Source organism: Choloepus didactylus, chromosome 6, assembly GCF_015220235.1.
Source record: "Choloepus didactylus isolate mChoDid1 chromosome 6, mChoDid1.pri, whole genome shotgun sequence".
In the NCBI taxonomy this organism is placed as follows: domain Eukaryota; kingdom Metazoa; phylum Chordata; class Mammalia; order Pilosa; family Megalonychidae; genus Choloepus; species Choloepus didactylus.
Window position 1 is genome coordinate 124,923,571 of NC_051312.1, and position 15,343 is coordinate 124,938,913.

Below are 15,343 nucleotides of genomic sequence, written 5' to 3' on the forward strand. Positions count from 1 at the left end.
TATTTGTCATTTTTTTCCTTGCTGGCCATAGCACTTAGAGAGCCAAGTCTAAGATAACTCATGCTATAGTTCTGAAGTAGGAAGCAATTACTCCACAGTATAAGAAGAAAAGACTGCTTGTATTCAGTATTAAATATCACTCTGCCATCAACGGTGTCCAAAAACGAGAGCTATGGTGTGTGCAGCCTGACTGCTAAATCAAGTGGTGCATTCTGTATATGCTTTTAAAATCAGACATGAACCTCCATGGCATGGAAATTAGATCGTAGGGGCTGTAGAGGGAAAAATTTACATTTAAAAAAGTATTAAGTCTAATGAAAGCATTTGATATTTATGAATATTGCATGTTCAGCATAAAAAGTAATCCAATTTTATTTCACTAAGAAGCCCTTCATTTCTGCATATAAAAATTGTAAAATGAAAGATAGACTCTGGAGCCAAATAAAGCTCTGTTACTGTATTTCCTTTGCATGTATTCATGCATATTTGTGAATATGAGTAGATATGGTTTATTTTTTGTCCTTGTGGGTGCTATCTGCTTTCTTTTTCATTGTGGTTTAAAGCTGCAAGAAATTGTTGTCACATTTAAACTTACCTCCTGGAACCCTCTTCTTTTATTTCCCTGTAAATTGGTGTGTGTATTTGGTTTTAATACTGTGTCAGCTGGGGACATAAATAAACGAACGAAAACTGTAAAGGCCATCAGAGAGGTTTTTCCATTGGGGCAGCTCTCTTAACGCGAACTCCTCAAGCTAAGCCTATCCCTCTGCTCCTCACTACCCCCACTGCAAACCACCTCCCCATGTTTGTTATGGATGTTCATTCCCTGACCTGTAAGAAAGGAGGAGGACTTTCTTGTCAAGAGAAGATCTCATTTCTATATAACCGCTAAGGATTGTTCCAGGAACGAAAAGAAGAGACTGTAGCTGACACAGCTTTGCTGCTCAGCCTGGAGCTTAAATAGACAGAGACTGGGTTTTCTTATTGCTCTGAATAGTTTAGCTACCTCCATTTCACAACCCTTGTTGCCTGAGTGCTCAGAGATGGCAGCACTCTTGTAAAAGTGATATTACCAGAGGGATGAGTGGACTGTTTGTAGCCAAGATTCAAACATTTCTCAAGACACCAAGGACTGGCAGCAGTGACAGGTTCAGGATGACTGACAGAGCCCAAGGAATTATCTTGAATCAACCTTTTCGCTCCCAGCTTCTTTTGAAATGAAAGTGACAGGTTGAAGGCACTCATGGCTTTTCAATTACCCCTTTGGAAACAAACCATGGGATATTATTTGGAGAGCCCTAAATTCTTAGATATTTAAGAAGAAATATATGATGTGACTGATCAGATTTCCCTACTGTGAGTGTGTTACACATACATCACTTTAAATGATGGATGTGACTTAGGTAGTGTTAGAATAACCTTGTCTTTAACCCTCTTTTTCAAACAATCATTTTGTTGGCTTCTGAAACACTTTAGTCAGATTCGATCTAGAGCATCCCCTTGATCCCTGAACCTTGAAGATACCCAAAAGATAGCTTAATGGTCAGATAAAATGGTATTTGCAGAATTAATATTCTAGGAAGTATAGTTTTATCCATGTATACCTATTTTAAGCAATCAGTGCATAGATATTGCAAGCGTGAGGAAGGGAGAACCTACAGAGCTGTCTTCTTTCTATCCTGTTTTATGCTTCATTCAGTAAACATCATGTTTTTATTACATTTCTATTATATTTTATTTTATATATTTTATTACAATCTATTACATTTTTGTTACATGAGGAGGAATATGGAGGATACGGTATTTTAAAAAATTCTTTGGAAAAGTTAATGAAATTATGTTTATTTCCCAGAAAAGAGAAGGCTTAATGATAATGTAAGTTTTCAGTTTCACAAATGATGATTGCTCATTATCTCTAATCAGGCTTATTGAGAGTAGTCCTAAGAAAAATTGCTTTAAAATGTGAGTAGGGTAAAATAAAATTAGAACTGACCTCTCAGGAGTCTGATACACTTTCTGTTTAAAGATAGATCCAAGATCTGCCTAGAATATTTTATATGCAGTGCCAGAGTAGGAGAGAAATATGAACCTGACACCCTCAAGAGGGTTTTCTGGGTACCCTATATTTAGTAATTTGGGATATATGGGTCTTTGGTGGTCAAAACTTTGCTCAGCAGAGAAGTATTTGAACTGCACATTAGAATTGCTTTTGCTTTATCTAATAGCATATAATACAGTCTTATAACTTAGAAATTTTAAACTGAGATCTGAAAAAATAGATGTAGCAATGATCAATAGACCACATTGCTTTTTGGGTTCAGGAAAGTTTCATAGTCCTGGAAATGTAGCTTCTCCTCATTATCTGGCTAGACTTCCTCGTGTTGCTTTGACAATTTTGCAGAAATGTAAAGAAAAGGATCAATAGTGTGGAAACTTGAGGATATAGATCCTCAGAAATAATTCAACGCTCTGCTGCTTTTGAAAAGAAAATAAAATTTATTCAACAAACATGTGGTTGATAAAACTGAGCACTGAGTATGAAGGAGCAAAGAGAAGGAAATAGCTGAGATGCACTGAAACAAAGGAAATTTGTACCACTTTGAATGTAATACAGATGATTCTTATAGTTCTTGCTTCTTAGTTGTGGGAAAAATTGTGTTAATATAACCAAAATGATATCATATGTTTTGAAGTTGAAGTTTTAAGGTAATTGCAAATTTTAACTTTTTTTTTCTTTTTTTTCTTTTTATTTCTTTTTAACTTTAATGACCGTATGGTACTTTATTTACTTAATAAATAGTAGTCTTAGAGACTAGTTTCTTGGATACCTAATGTGGTCAAGGTGCCAACAGAAAAGTGGTTTTGAGGCTAGTTCTCTCAGGATGGGAAGTCTGAAAAATAGAAGTTGGGTAATCTTAGAGTCAAAATAGGCCTGTGAGATGAAGTGGACTGGTTTCCTAATTTACTGGTCTATAAAAACTTTTCCTTTGGCCCAATAGTTTCATAAAGCAAAGCTAAATTTCTTTTGATATTATTGTTCGTTGTACTTTTTTTTAGTGCTAAAATGTCCTTTCATTTATGATATAATAGTGTTACTATCTGGTAGATGATTTTTTTAAAAAGGTCATTGATATGTTAGTTTCCTAGGGCTGCTCTAACAAAGTACCACCAAGATGGCTTAAAACAGCAGAAATTTATTCTCTTAAAGTTTTGGAAGCTAGAAGTTCCAAATCAAGGTGTTGGCAGGGTCGTCCCCTCTCTAAAGGCTCTAGGGAAGGAATCCTTCTTTGCCTCTTCCTAGCTTCCAATGGTAGCCCAGAATCCATGGCATTCTATAGCTTGTAGCTGCATAACATCGGAATCTGACTCCATCTTCACGTGCCCTTCTGCCATGTGTGTCTGTGTCTTTGTATGTTTTCCTTGTCTTATAAGGACATCATTCATATTGGGCTAGGGCCCACCCTAACTCAGTATGGTCTCATCTTAACCTGATTATATCTGTGAAGACTCTATTTCCCGATATGGTCTCATCCAGTTACTGGAAGTTAGGACTTGAACATATCTTTTGGGGAAACACAGTTCAATCAAGGACCCTTGACAAAGTAAAAGTCCCATGTCATTCATGGACCAGATTGTGGCACCCACTGATCTACTCCGGTACTTTTGAATGGTACGTGGAGTGGCCTAGAGGTTCTGTGGAAGTACTTGATACTTGAGGGTCCCAGGAAACAAGAGGGTCAACTGGTCAAGATTCTAGGCTCCTATTTTATCTTCCAACAGAGCAGCTTCTAATTTTTCTATATGTATACTGAATTCCCACAGAAGCTTTGTGTGTGTGTCAAAAAAAAATTGTTCTCTTAAATACATACACATGTACCTACATAGTATTTTAAAAGTACCCAAGTAAATTAAAGCTAAAGGTATGTAAATGCCTTGCCCAACATCACTGACTTGTTTGATGGCAGAACTAGTATGTGCACCCAGTTTCCCTGATTCATAACTCCCTGGTATTGTTATTGTCTCATGCCATTTATTTTTTTCCTTTTTTTGTTTTTCATTCTTCTCTCTACAAAAACAGGTTTCATCTATGTTACATGAGCTAGTGACTATTCATAGGAGATTACCAATAGCAAATCTAGTATGCATTGAATACAGTGAGCACTCTGAGCTAGGATTCTAGGAAGCAGGCTGTGTCTTAAATTGCTGGGTGAATCTGGGCATGTTATTTCCTTTACTAGGCTCCTTCTCACCATGTGTAAAATTAACAATGTATATTGCATAGTCACTTTTAATCATGTTTATGTTCCTGTGGTCCCATGTAATCTTGATCTGAGCTGATATATGTAGTGAAAGGTGTGAATTGTTCTCAACACAATACCTAGTATAGGTCCTCAGTCTTTCTTGACATTGCCAGTAACTGTTTTTTTCCTTATGTCTTACTGTGGGTTAATCTGCTAAACTATTATCTTATTACAGAGCTATAAATAGGACATTAATAAATGTTGGTAATGATTATTCCCAACTTTTCTAGATCTTAGGCCTTTGCATTTATCCATCTTTTATAGTGTTTTATTGCCTAATACCAAATTTAAAATTTTCATTGTCAGGGGAAAATGCCTCATCAGTCCATCTGCTTCATAATGTATTCTGTCTTCTCCCATTTTTTCTTTTTTGGCATTTTCTGAAAATTTCCTGGTCTGTTTCTTTGTTCTTAATACAATTGGAACTTTAAGGGGTATAGAGGATCAGTTTATTTTAAACCAAACCACTTTTGATAAAATTAAAAACAAGATAATGGAAACGTAAGTATGTTTATAGTTCTAATTCCCAAGGAAAGCAAAAATGCTCCCTGAAAGTAAATTGCTCTTCCATTTGAAGGGACTGAACTCTTCTGTGGCACCATTTGATGCATTGATACAATCATTTTTTTAATGGTGCCTTAAATGAGTCATTCAGTTTCTCTGAGTGAACTGTTCAAATAATACTTTGTTTTAGTGCTATAATAAAACCCATTATGCTGTCCTACTACTTTTTAAATAAACAACACTCTGAGTCTTTTAGATGACTTGTGAGTTTCCCTTTAATAACTTGCTAAGGTAGCTATGAAAACCCCAGTAGACTGAAGTTTTATTTGTGATTCTAGTGTTGATTTCGTTTGTTTGGGGATTAATGTAGTGTGTTTTACTTTTGTTTTTTTCTTTCTTTGGTGATAAAGAAGAGGGAAGGTAATTACAATGTTTGAACTTGAACCATCCTGAATTATTTAAGACATGATTTCAGTGTTCCCTTGTCAGAGAATTGTCCTTCTCAAGTCATGAAGATTTAAGTTAACTATAGGAGAGGGAAGTGTGCTGGTCATGATGTAATCCTCATGGTGAATACCTGCTGTTTTTTTTAAGACTCAGCTTAAGGATTATTTCTTTTATGAAGATTTTTCAGATCCTTTCACATAAAATTGACTCCTGCTTTTGTAACTCCTATTCTATTCTCTAGTATAGAACATCTCTGATAGTTTATAGCACTTACTTGGGTACATGTCTGGCTCTCCTGCTGAGCAGTGTCTTGTTCTTGTATGTATGCTTACCACCTATCACAGTGCTTGCTCCACAATAAGGACTTAATAAATGTTTGAATGAATGAGTGAGTGGGTGAATGAATGAATGACTTAAAGGGACACAGAACCAGACTTTTTTTTAAATTTAATTTTTATTTTTTTTAGAACCAGACTTTCAACGATAAAACTATAATTTAAAATCAATATTAATGATTAGAACTTAAACCTTAGTAATACAATCATTATTTAGCCAATGAGGAAATGAAAGGAGGGGTGATTCGTCCAGGGCCCTACAATTAAATAGCATCAGAACTGGGCTAGAACCCAGGATTGTTGGTGCTTATGTGTGCTTTTCATTCCACCTTACACCCTCCTTATTATGAAGTAATATCAAAAATGTCAACAAGGAAATATCAAAGACGACTGTATGTAGTTTAGGGTTTTATTAGATTTATTCAATTTGTGGGGTCAAATACAGGAATATAATAAAAGAAGTTATTAATACTACTTTCAGTCACAGACTCAACACTTATCAAAGATTGTACCCAAGTAATATAGAAAGTTTCAGTAGCATCACTGTTAAATGTAGCAAAAGATTTTGTAAAGAGTCTCCCTTTTTTTCCCCACTAGAATAAACAGGGATTGTATTGACAACATTAATTTGGGGTATAGCTTTCATGGCTAGTTTAAGGCATAATAATAATAATAGTAGTAGCCACTAACATTCATTGACTGCATATTCATGTAACAAATACTGTGACTAAAGGCTTTACATGCATTATTGATTTATTCCTCACAAACCACACTGTGAGGTAATGGTATTATCTTCATTTTTGCAGATTTGGAAATTGAGGCTTAGGGAGTTAGGTAACTTCCCCAAGATCACATAGGTATAAGTGACACAACCAAGACTGGAATCTAGTTTATGTGACTCTAAAGCTTTGGCTTTTAAGCATTAGTCCATACTATCACCTCATTTCCAAGGCAGTCAAGAGTATGCACATTTCAGAGTCTTTAAAACTAAAAGAGAAATTGCAAATAAACCCTTTCTTTCTCCTGAGATTGCTGTCCTTTTCCATAATTAGTTAAGTGCGAGCATTAAGAAAACAGTTAGTCATGCAGCCAATCGCAAATGCAGAATATTGTGAGTTTCCTTCTGGTTTCTATAAAATCTCACCATAATCCTAGTAGTCAAGTTCTTACTTATGAATGAAATACTATGAAACATTCTACATTATTTCTAGTCCAAGGAGGTCGGTTAAACATGCCATATTCTCTTATATGTCTTTACTTATACACATCTTCCCCTCTGCCTAGGATGACCTACCCTTCCTTACTTCTTCCTCCTAGTATTATTTTCTTTATAAAGCCTTTGTTGCCTCTTTCAGGCAGATTTAGGCATTTCTTCTTCTTGGCTTCAACTGTACTTTTTCTGCCTTGGTACTTATGATTGTCTTTTTCATCACTAGACTATAAACTCCTTGAGGGCAACAACTGAGTCTTTTGATACCTAGCACATGGTAAGTGATTAATAAATATTTATTGAATGAATCAATGAAATGTAGGTATATTCATTCTTAAAGTTAAAATTTTCCATGTTAATACCATGTCATTTTTAGGCTTCTTGAGACCCAGTAAAAATGGAATTATATCATACATGTTTAAATTTTTGCCTAACTGTAGATGTAGTTATCACATCCCATCCTCGCTGCTCCCCCTCTCCCCCATCTTGTTATACACCACAATTTTAAACAAATCTGTTAGTGTCTGTTAAGGATATAGATCCTTACTATTAAAACAAAATGGAGTAAATTCTGCAAGTAATCAGGATCACTTTAGAATACTTTACCCATATTCCATTTGCTAAGAATTTAATAAATTATTTTAAAGGCTTAATTGTCCTAATATCTGCATATTGGTTTTCCTCTTCTTGCCTCCTTTTATCTAATGTACTGGTTCTCAGGCTTTAGTGTAGTTGAATATACAAAACCATGACAGTATACTTTATAATCTGATATATGGGGTATTCTAAGGTAATTTGACCATGTTGATTTCACCTTGTCTGCTGACTTTGGAATCTAACCCCAAAGAAGTTGTGACTTCACTCTGTAATTCAATACTTCACTCATAAATATTAATTGACTGGCCTAAAGAGTGAATCCTACTAACATTTCCTTGTTGGCAGTTTCATGGTAAACATTGCATTTGATGCCAGTGAACATGTGGTGCCTGAGCAATTGTAATGTTTTCAGTAGAAATTTAAGTCATTTAAAAATTTTCTTCCTGCTTGGACTTAATTATATTGGCTTTCCTTCTTTGTTTTTCTGAATTAAGAGACCTTTTGTAATTCTCTTGGGTATATATTGAAACTATTTTTAGCTCTCTTCCATTTTGCATAGTATGGGTATCAGCAGCTGTAGATGGTAGATGCTATAAGACAAACTATACGGTGGCTCCAAAGTATTTGTGAGTTTAGGAGAACTTGGCTGAATTTCTCATCAAAGGATTTGTGCTGACATTCAGGCCCCACATAGATACTCTTTAGGTGGTAATTTCATCAAACGTGAACTGTATACTTTTGGAATTTGAGTGATTCCTTTTCTCTTTCCAGTTCCTCATCCCAACTGCTCATTTTTGAAGTAAATATTTCTAAGTGTTGACAAGATTATATTGGGGAATTGTCTCCATCTTTTAAAAATAATCATGCTTCTTTTTAAAACAGGATCATAATATTCTATGAGAACGTTTTTTATTACAAAAAATGACAGATCTAGGACCTGTTGTGCATACCCTAAGAGGCAAAGATCCCTGGTTGTTTAACATTTTACAAAACTGGATCCCTTGGAACTTATAATAGGGGCATCTCTTACTCATTCTTCACTGAGTTCAGGCACTGTGTTAAGCATTTTACTTGTACCAATTTGTGTTCACCATCAGTAAAATGACCTTGGATTTTGTGACCAAACAGGCAAAAACAAGTGTGATATCCACTGTTAAGTTGAATATCATTGTAATAATTTGTAAGAATTATTTGCTTTCCTAAGAATGTGAAAATTTTAGGGCCCCCACCAAGGTTAAAGGCTTTTGGTGTACATGGGAAAAATACTTATCTTCAGATCCAAAAATATATATAATTGAATCAACTGATACATGGATTATAAACGTCCCTGAGTAGAAATTTAAGTAACATATAACAAACATACAAGTGCTATGAACTATGTCAACAGTCCCTCCCATTTCACCCCTCCCCCTATTCAGGTCCCAGCCTAAATTTCTGGTGAAATCACAAGCAAGCTAAGAAAGCTAAAACCTACACAGGATTATAACCCTAAAAATATAAGGAATGACACAATTGTCTCCCTTATTACTGGATAAGCAGCTTTTTTTCCCTAGAAATCTGTACAATTAAGTTTAAAAATGTTTAAGAGCATCAGAACCTCAGTTGTAATATTTTTACATTAAGAAATATGTATGTTTAGTTATATTAGGTACATGTAATAGTTAAAAGAATTGGGCCTTAATAGGTGAACTTTAGACTGTAAATTGAAATTTGTAATTGGGTAATTAGACATGATTTTAAGTTAAAATCTTACAATATTTATGCACAATCTTGGAATAGTAAGAGAATTTAAGGTTTGCCATACTTGTAAATTTAACTTACCAGATTTAGAATAAATCTCAAGGTCAGACAATTGAAATACTAAATATGAACCTGAATATGTAAAATTTACACAATTAGTTTTAAATGTCTGAAAGTTTTAATTTGTAAATGGGATCAAGTTTTACTCAGACTTTAAGTCTGCTAAAATTTTCTGGACTGTTAGTAGAATAAGCTGAACCTGAATTCTGTAGGAAAATTAGGTTTTAAAAATTATTAAATTTAATAAATTGAATATTAATTTTTAAGGCTCAGTCCTCAAGTAGGCTGTTCAGCATTCAGATGCCTCCATTGAGGATCCTAGAGTAGTCACTGGAGCTTTACAAGGGTACTGCTGTTAATATCCATTTTAAGATTAGGAAATGGAGCTACAGAAAGGGTAAATAACTTGATGACAGTCATGGGGTCAGTTAGACTATGTTAGACTGTGGGTAGCTGCACCCAGAGTTAGGCATCCCTGCCTCCACTACCTGACTCAGGACCACTGACGGGTTTGCAGAGAATGTTAAGATTAAGAGAATCCTAAACCTGTCTTGGGCAAGCCATTAACCCTGAGAACAAGAAAAAATTTTTTCAAATTGTAAATCAGACTGTTACTTTTAAAATTTCAATGCAAGGCCACATTAGTTTGAAACAGAATTTTCAAAGTTCTTGCAAGATAAAATGTTCTAACCAGATAAAATTTGGAGAAAATGGAATTGTAATACATTTCAGTAAGTTGCCAAAGAAAGCAGCATACACGTATGCGCACACACATACTTTTTTCATGTTATAGATGATAATTGTATTATTAAATGGTCTGATGGACCCTGCCCAGTTGAAGGTCAGGTTAGGTTCATTCCAGTACCTTAGGACTCTGAGTTCTGATTGGACCAAAACTGATCCCCATTATGCCCTTTACACTTAGTCATAGGTTATTCTGCTTATCACAGTTAGAGATAATTTGATGCTTATATACCAGAGTTGGGATTTATAGACAGATCTTCTCTAACAGAACAAATAAACTTTATTTGAATAGTTGTGGTTAATTGGTAACTATATGACTGTTTTTCCAATGATTAATACATATTTTATGTTGTAGTAACTTGTGTGTATGTGTGTCTATGACCAGAATAATTGTGGAGACTGATACTTAGAACCATTGGCCCATATTTTGTGTGTGTGTGTGTGTATCACTGTTCAGCAATGATCTGTGATAACTTTGGCTGTTAAACTTGTTATTGACTGAAGAGTCTACCATCATAATTTCTGACCCAGTATCAAAATCTCAGTAAAACAAATTTTAAAAACCAAAAAACCTTGAAGATCCTTTTCTCCTTCTTCTTGTTAAGATTTTTGCTTCACAACTCATAGTTCTTTCATTTACACCAAGAAATAGAGACAGGGATTGAGAATTACCTTCAGACTTGTTTTTAGTAATTGTCAACTGAGGTACAAGGATCTGTGCAGGTCTTCCAAGTTATTACTAGAGGTTTTTTGTTTTGTTTTGTTTTTTTTTTTTAATTCTCATAAGCATCTAATTTAGATATTAGAGAATAAATTATTAATACCATACATATATAGTATCATTTTATTGCTAAATTCATTATTACCTTCTTCTCATGTGTTCTCTTAAATGACATATACCAAATGTAGAGTTATTGTCTTGTGAAGTGTTAGTCTTACAACAGAAGAGATTGAGAACACTGCCATATGGTATGTAAACAGAATCAGCCATACTTATAACACATAGTCCAAATCTAAGACAGTCAGTCACAGGGAGGAAGAAAAGAGAAGGGGAGGAAGGGGATGCCACTGTTTCTTGAAAGGAGGAGAAGGCTATGTCCTCTGTCTTTTACAGGAGGAAGACGTCAATGGGAAAAAGAAGTAACAGAAGTTTAAAAAAAAAAAAAAGGAACACAGAAAGAGGAGAATAGATGTAAATTTTGGATCACCTCCTAAGAGACCATTCCTGATTTTGGAGATGGGTGGTAGAATAAAGCTAATTTCTAAGTTTCTAGTATTTATGGTATGCATTAACTCTCCTGTATGAAATACTTTTGGTGAATAAGGAGAGTTCTTTTAAGAATAAGCTTTTACTCATTGCTGTGTTGTGTGTAGGTTATGGAGTGGCAAAGCTTTAGAGGCCCTCCTTTGACCATAAAAGATTTCTTTTGGAAGATGCCATAAACCAAAGTGTTTTAAAAAGAAAAGTTAGTGACTAGAAGAGTTTGTTCCTGGAGGTAATAAGATGTACTTAAAATATCATTGAGGAGAACTTGTTTTTCTCACTGCTGTCTTTTTTTTTCTTCTTCGAAGGATCTATATATGAAAATGTTTTGTAACTATAAAGTTCTATCCAGATCATTTTATTACTATTGTTATTACAAATATTATTATCAGCAACATTAATTGATACCTTTTTCTCTATTTTCTCGCTTGGAGAGAGATGTAGCCAGGTGTCTAAAATGTTTTATGTGGGAGAATTTTTTTCCTTTTCATGTTAAGTCTTTATTATTTATATATTTCAAGATTCAGAAATTTCTTTGCTTAAGAGAGCTCCAGAATGTGTTGTCTATAGATGGTGTTGGTGTTGATTTTCTATAATATCATGTAGAGTGTTTTATCCTTTTCAAAGCACTTTCATCAAAATTACTCTATTTGATCAATAAGTTTCTGAAATTACTGGAAGCATTATGGTCATCCGAGAGTTGTAAAAACTTTTGCACAGTTAAATTAGTTAAGTGACTTGGCTAAGATCACACAACTAATTATTAGGAAAAGCCCCCAGATTTCTATCTCTGGATCCATTATGCAGAGGCCTTATACCATTATTTAGGAGTTCTATTTTCTCTCTTTCAGATTTTACATTAATAAATCTTCTCACCCTGATCACTTTTAGCACTATCTGAAACACTTGGAAATTTGTACCTGGGAGTGTTATTCAATTACGAGACCCAAGATTTAATTCCGTTTCTTTCCCTAAATCACTGTATATTTATGTGCAAAATCACTTTAATTCCCTGAGCTTTGCATTTCCTTATCAGTATTACAACCACTTTGGAAAAATGTTTGGCAGTGTCTAGTAAGCTGAATGGATGCCTACTCTGGGTCTCACACTTCCTTTCCTAGATGTATATACAAGAGAAGTGCATACATGTCTACACCAAAATGTTCATATAGTAGCACTATTTACAGTCATCAAATACTGGTAGTCACCAAAATGCAGGGTGGATAAATAAGTTGTGGTATTTCATACAATGAAATATTATATAGTTAGAAAAGTATACTGCTACATACAATAACATGGACACATTTCGCAAGCATAATGTTGAGCAAAAGAAGCAAGACATAAAAGTAATACTTTTACCCAAAAGTAATATTATTCATTTATATAAAGTATTTTTTTTTAAAAGGCAAAACTGAAGTTTTAGTTTAGATGTTTAATCTGGGAAGTAGTTAAATGAGATGTTCTCTTTGTCGAAATTCACCAAGCCGTGTGCTTAGGATTTGTGCCTTTCCATGAATGTACATTATAATCCAATTTAAAAAGTTTTAAAAAAATGAATGGGTATACTCAAACTCCATACTTACTTTCAGCCTAGATGTTTTAATTTATAAATTCAAGAATATAAGCTATTATGGATAACCCTGGTAACTCTAGAAGCATTAGGAATTTCAGTCCCTGGAGTCAACAACATTTTATGAAAGCTGTGAAAGAAAGTAAATAATTTTTATTCTTCAGATACACATTTCTTTTTTAATCCTCTCGTTCCAAGAAGGGTGGTGTTTTACTTCTAAAAACTTATATAAACCTTCTTTTGATTCCAGTGTAAATGAAAAGGAAAGAAATATATTTTCTAAAAGAGGCACAACAGTCATTGTGCTGTGGAGACCTTTAACCTCCTCTGCACCCCAGTGAATTTTCCAGTTTCTACATTAAACTTTGAGTTGGTTTGGCAGCCCTGGGGTGTTGCAGAGGTCCCCCCAATGATGCATCTGAGAGGGCCCTGAGAGCCACTGCACTGCAGCTTAGCAAAAGGGAGCACAGGGGTGATAGACAGACCTTTAGCATGAATGGTCCCTATATGTAACTAGTGTAACTTCTAGATAGAAATATATGGATAGTAACTGATCACAGAAATTGAGATGCAGAGCTTGAAGGATCCTCTAATCAAAAAAGTGATCATCTCTCTATCATGAGCTTTTTTCATTGGACATACCTCATTTCTGCTATAGTCCATGGTTATTCATATACTTTCCATGCACATCATGTGTGAATTATCTACAACAAACATTAATTACACGGGTACTTACTGAGCATCTGTTTATACCCGGTCTAGTACTAAGGGTTTACATCTTATTAAGGGTAATAAGGTAAGCACTTGCTGTTTAATTAGCCTCATCTTCTCTTTATTTGAGGGAGTAAATCCCTTTAGCAGTTCTGGATCAAATGTTAAACTTGGAAAATGCTACAGAAAAGTATATACATGAACCAAAATTCCTTTATCAAGAATCACATGGCTTATCTGTCTTTGGACTATTAGATGATTGCCATTAGAATTTTCAACTGAGAAATAAACTAAGCTGCAAGGCAACAAGGCATTTACTTGGGGTCTTAGAATTGCATTTGGGGAATACAAATTCAGATTGCAACCCAAATTGTGTCCTGTCTTGGCCCTTCCAAGCAAGAGGTGTTTTTTTTTTTGTTTGTTTGTTTTTAAAGGATTACATAAGTTGTTTGTGATAGGTGTGTATATAGGGTGCTCCAAATGTTCTTCAGGTTAGATAGTTAACTGATTTCTTTATCTTCTAGTTTGCTTATGGTGTCCACATGTCCTTAAGGTTTTGAGGAAAATTGTTGCTTGTGACTATGCATACTTTGCCAGCTTGTGATATCTGGCTAAGACGTGCATAAGAGTAACCTCTAGAATGGCCTCTGGGCTCCATTTTAAATCTCTTAGCCATAGTAATTCTAATTTTCTAAATTTCTTTTTACAGAATTAAGACCAGTTGTTTTGTTTTACCCACTTTCAGCTTTGCACGTAAGTTTTCCCCCTTACTGCAGACACATATGATTTTTTATTTCATAAATTTGTCTCATTTCCTTCAGTTGGAAATGATACACACTCTCAAGCTCATTCATTTATTTATATTAGTGGAATGTTCTTTGGAAGCTAGAAAGTAGATTGTTATAGGGCTTCAGCCTCATTGAATTGCTTTTAACATGAGTCTTGTCTACATTCTGCAGTCTAAAGCTGTTACTTATCACTGCCTTTTGACATCTATCCAACCCTAAGATTTTTGCCCTTAGTACAGCTGGTGCATGGCATTTTTGTTTTGTCCCTTTGAGGATAACAGAAAGTGAAAGAAGGAAGAAAACATATTAAGTCTTCTCTGAGCAAGAGGGAAAAATCAGAATTAATGATATTACATTCTTCATTGTGAGTTCATCAGTAATATTGGATCATAGATTTTTGTTTAATGCAGCTTATTATTCACTGCCAGTTTGTTAGAACTCGCCCAAAAGAGCATGAGAGCTGGAAATTGGAGGTCCAGGTTCAATTCTTACCGATAAGCCTTGGAACCCAGGGCAATCATTTCTTTTCTCTAAACCTCAGTTTCCTCTTCTGATGACTGACAGTGGTGATGTTACCTGTACAGTCAGTTTCCAGGACTTTTCTGAAGAATAAATGTTTAGAGGCTTTGATACCTATGAATTGCTATTATAAGATATGAACCGTTGTAATCAGCATTATTATATGTTGCCTTTTCAGTTAGGCTTGTTCTGAAATACCCAGGATCTAAACCAGAGATTCAATCAGGGCTAGAGAGTGTTGAGTCTAAATTACTGGAAGGTGTCTCAAAATGTACTCCCTCCGCCCTCACCCTGTTATCAGGATCTCTGGAAAATAGGATCTCTGGAAAAAAATAATTATGTTTATAATTAAGGTGCTGCCACCAGCCCATTAAGAGCCAGTGTATGCATTTCTGTACTTGCTTACATCCCTGAGGTGCTAAGCTTTTCCCATTTTTGGTTTGGCTTATGCTGCTATGGCAAGATGTCTCTTAGAAGGTATGAGGTGTAAATGCAAGCCCAGCCCAGTCTCTTGAATAAGCCTATAACCTGGCATGACCAACCTCTGGTTCTC

General features: G+C 34.8%; 1 protein-coding gene across 1 annotated transcript in view; it reads left to right on the forward strand.

Moving 5' to 3' along the window:
* The window catches only part of DDX10 (DEAD-box helicase 10), a 350,279-nt gene that overhangs the window by 253,444 nt on the left and 81,492 nt on the right, over window positions 1–15,343 (forward strand).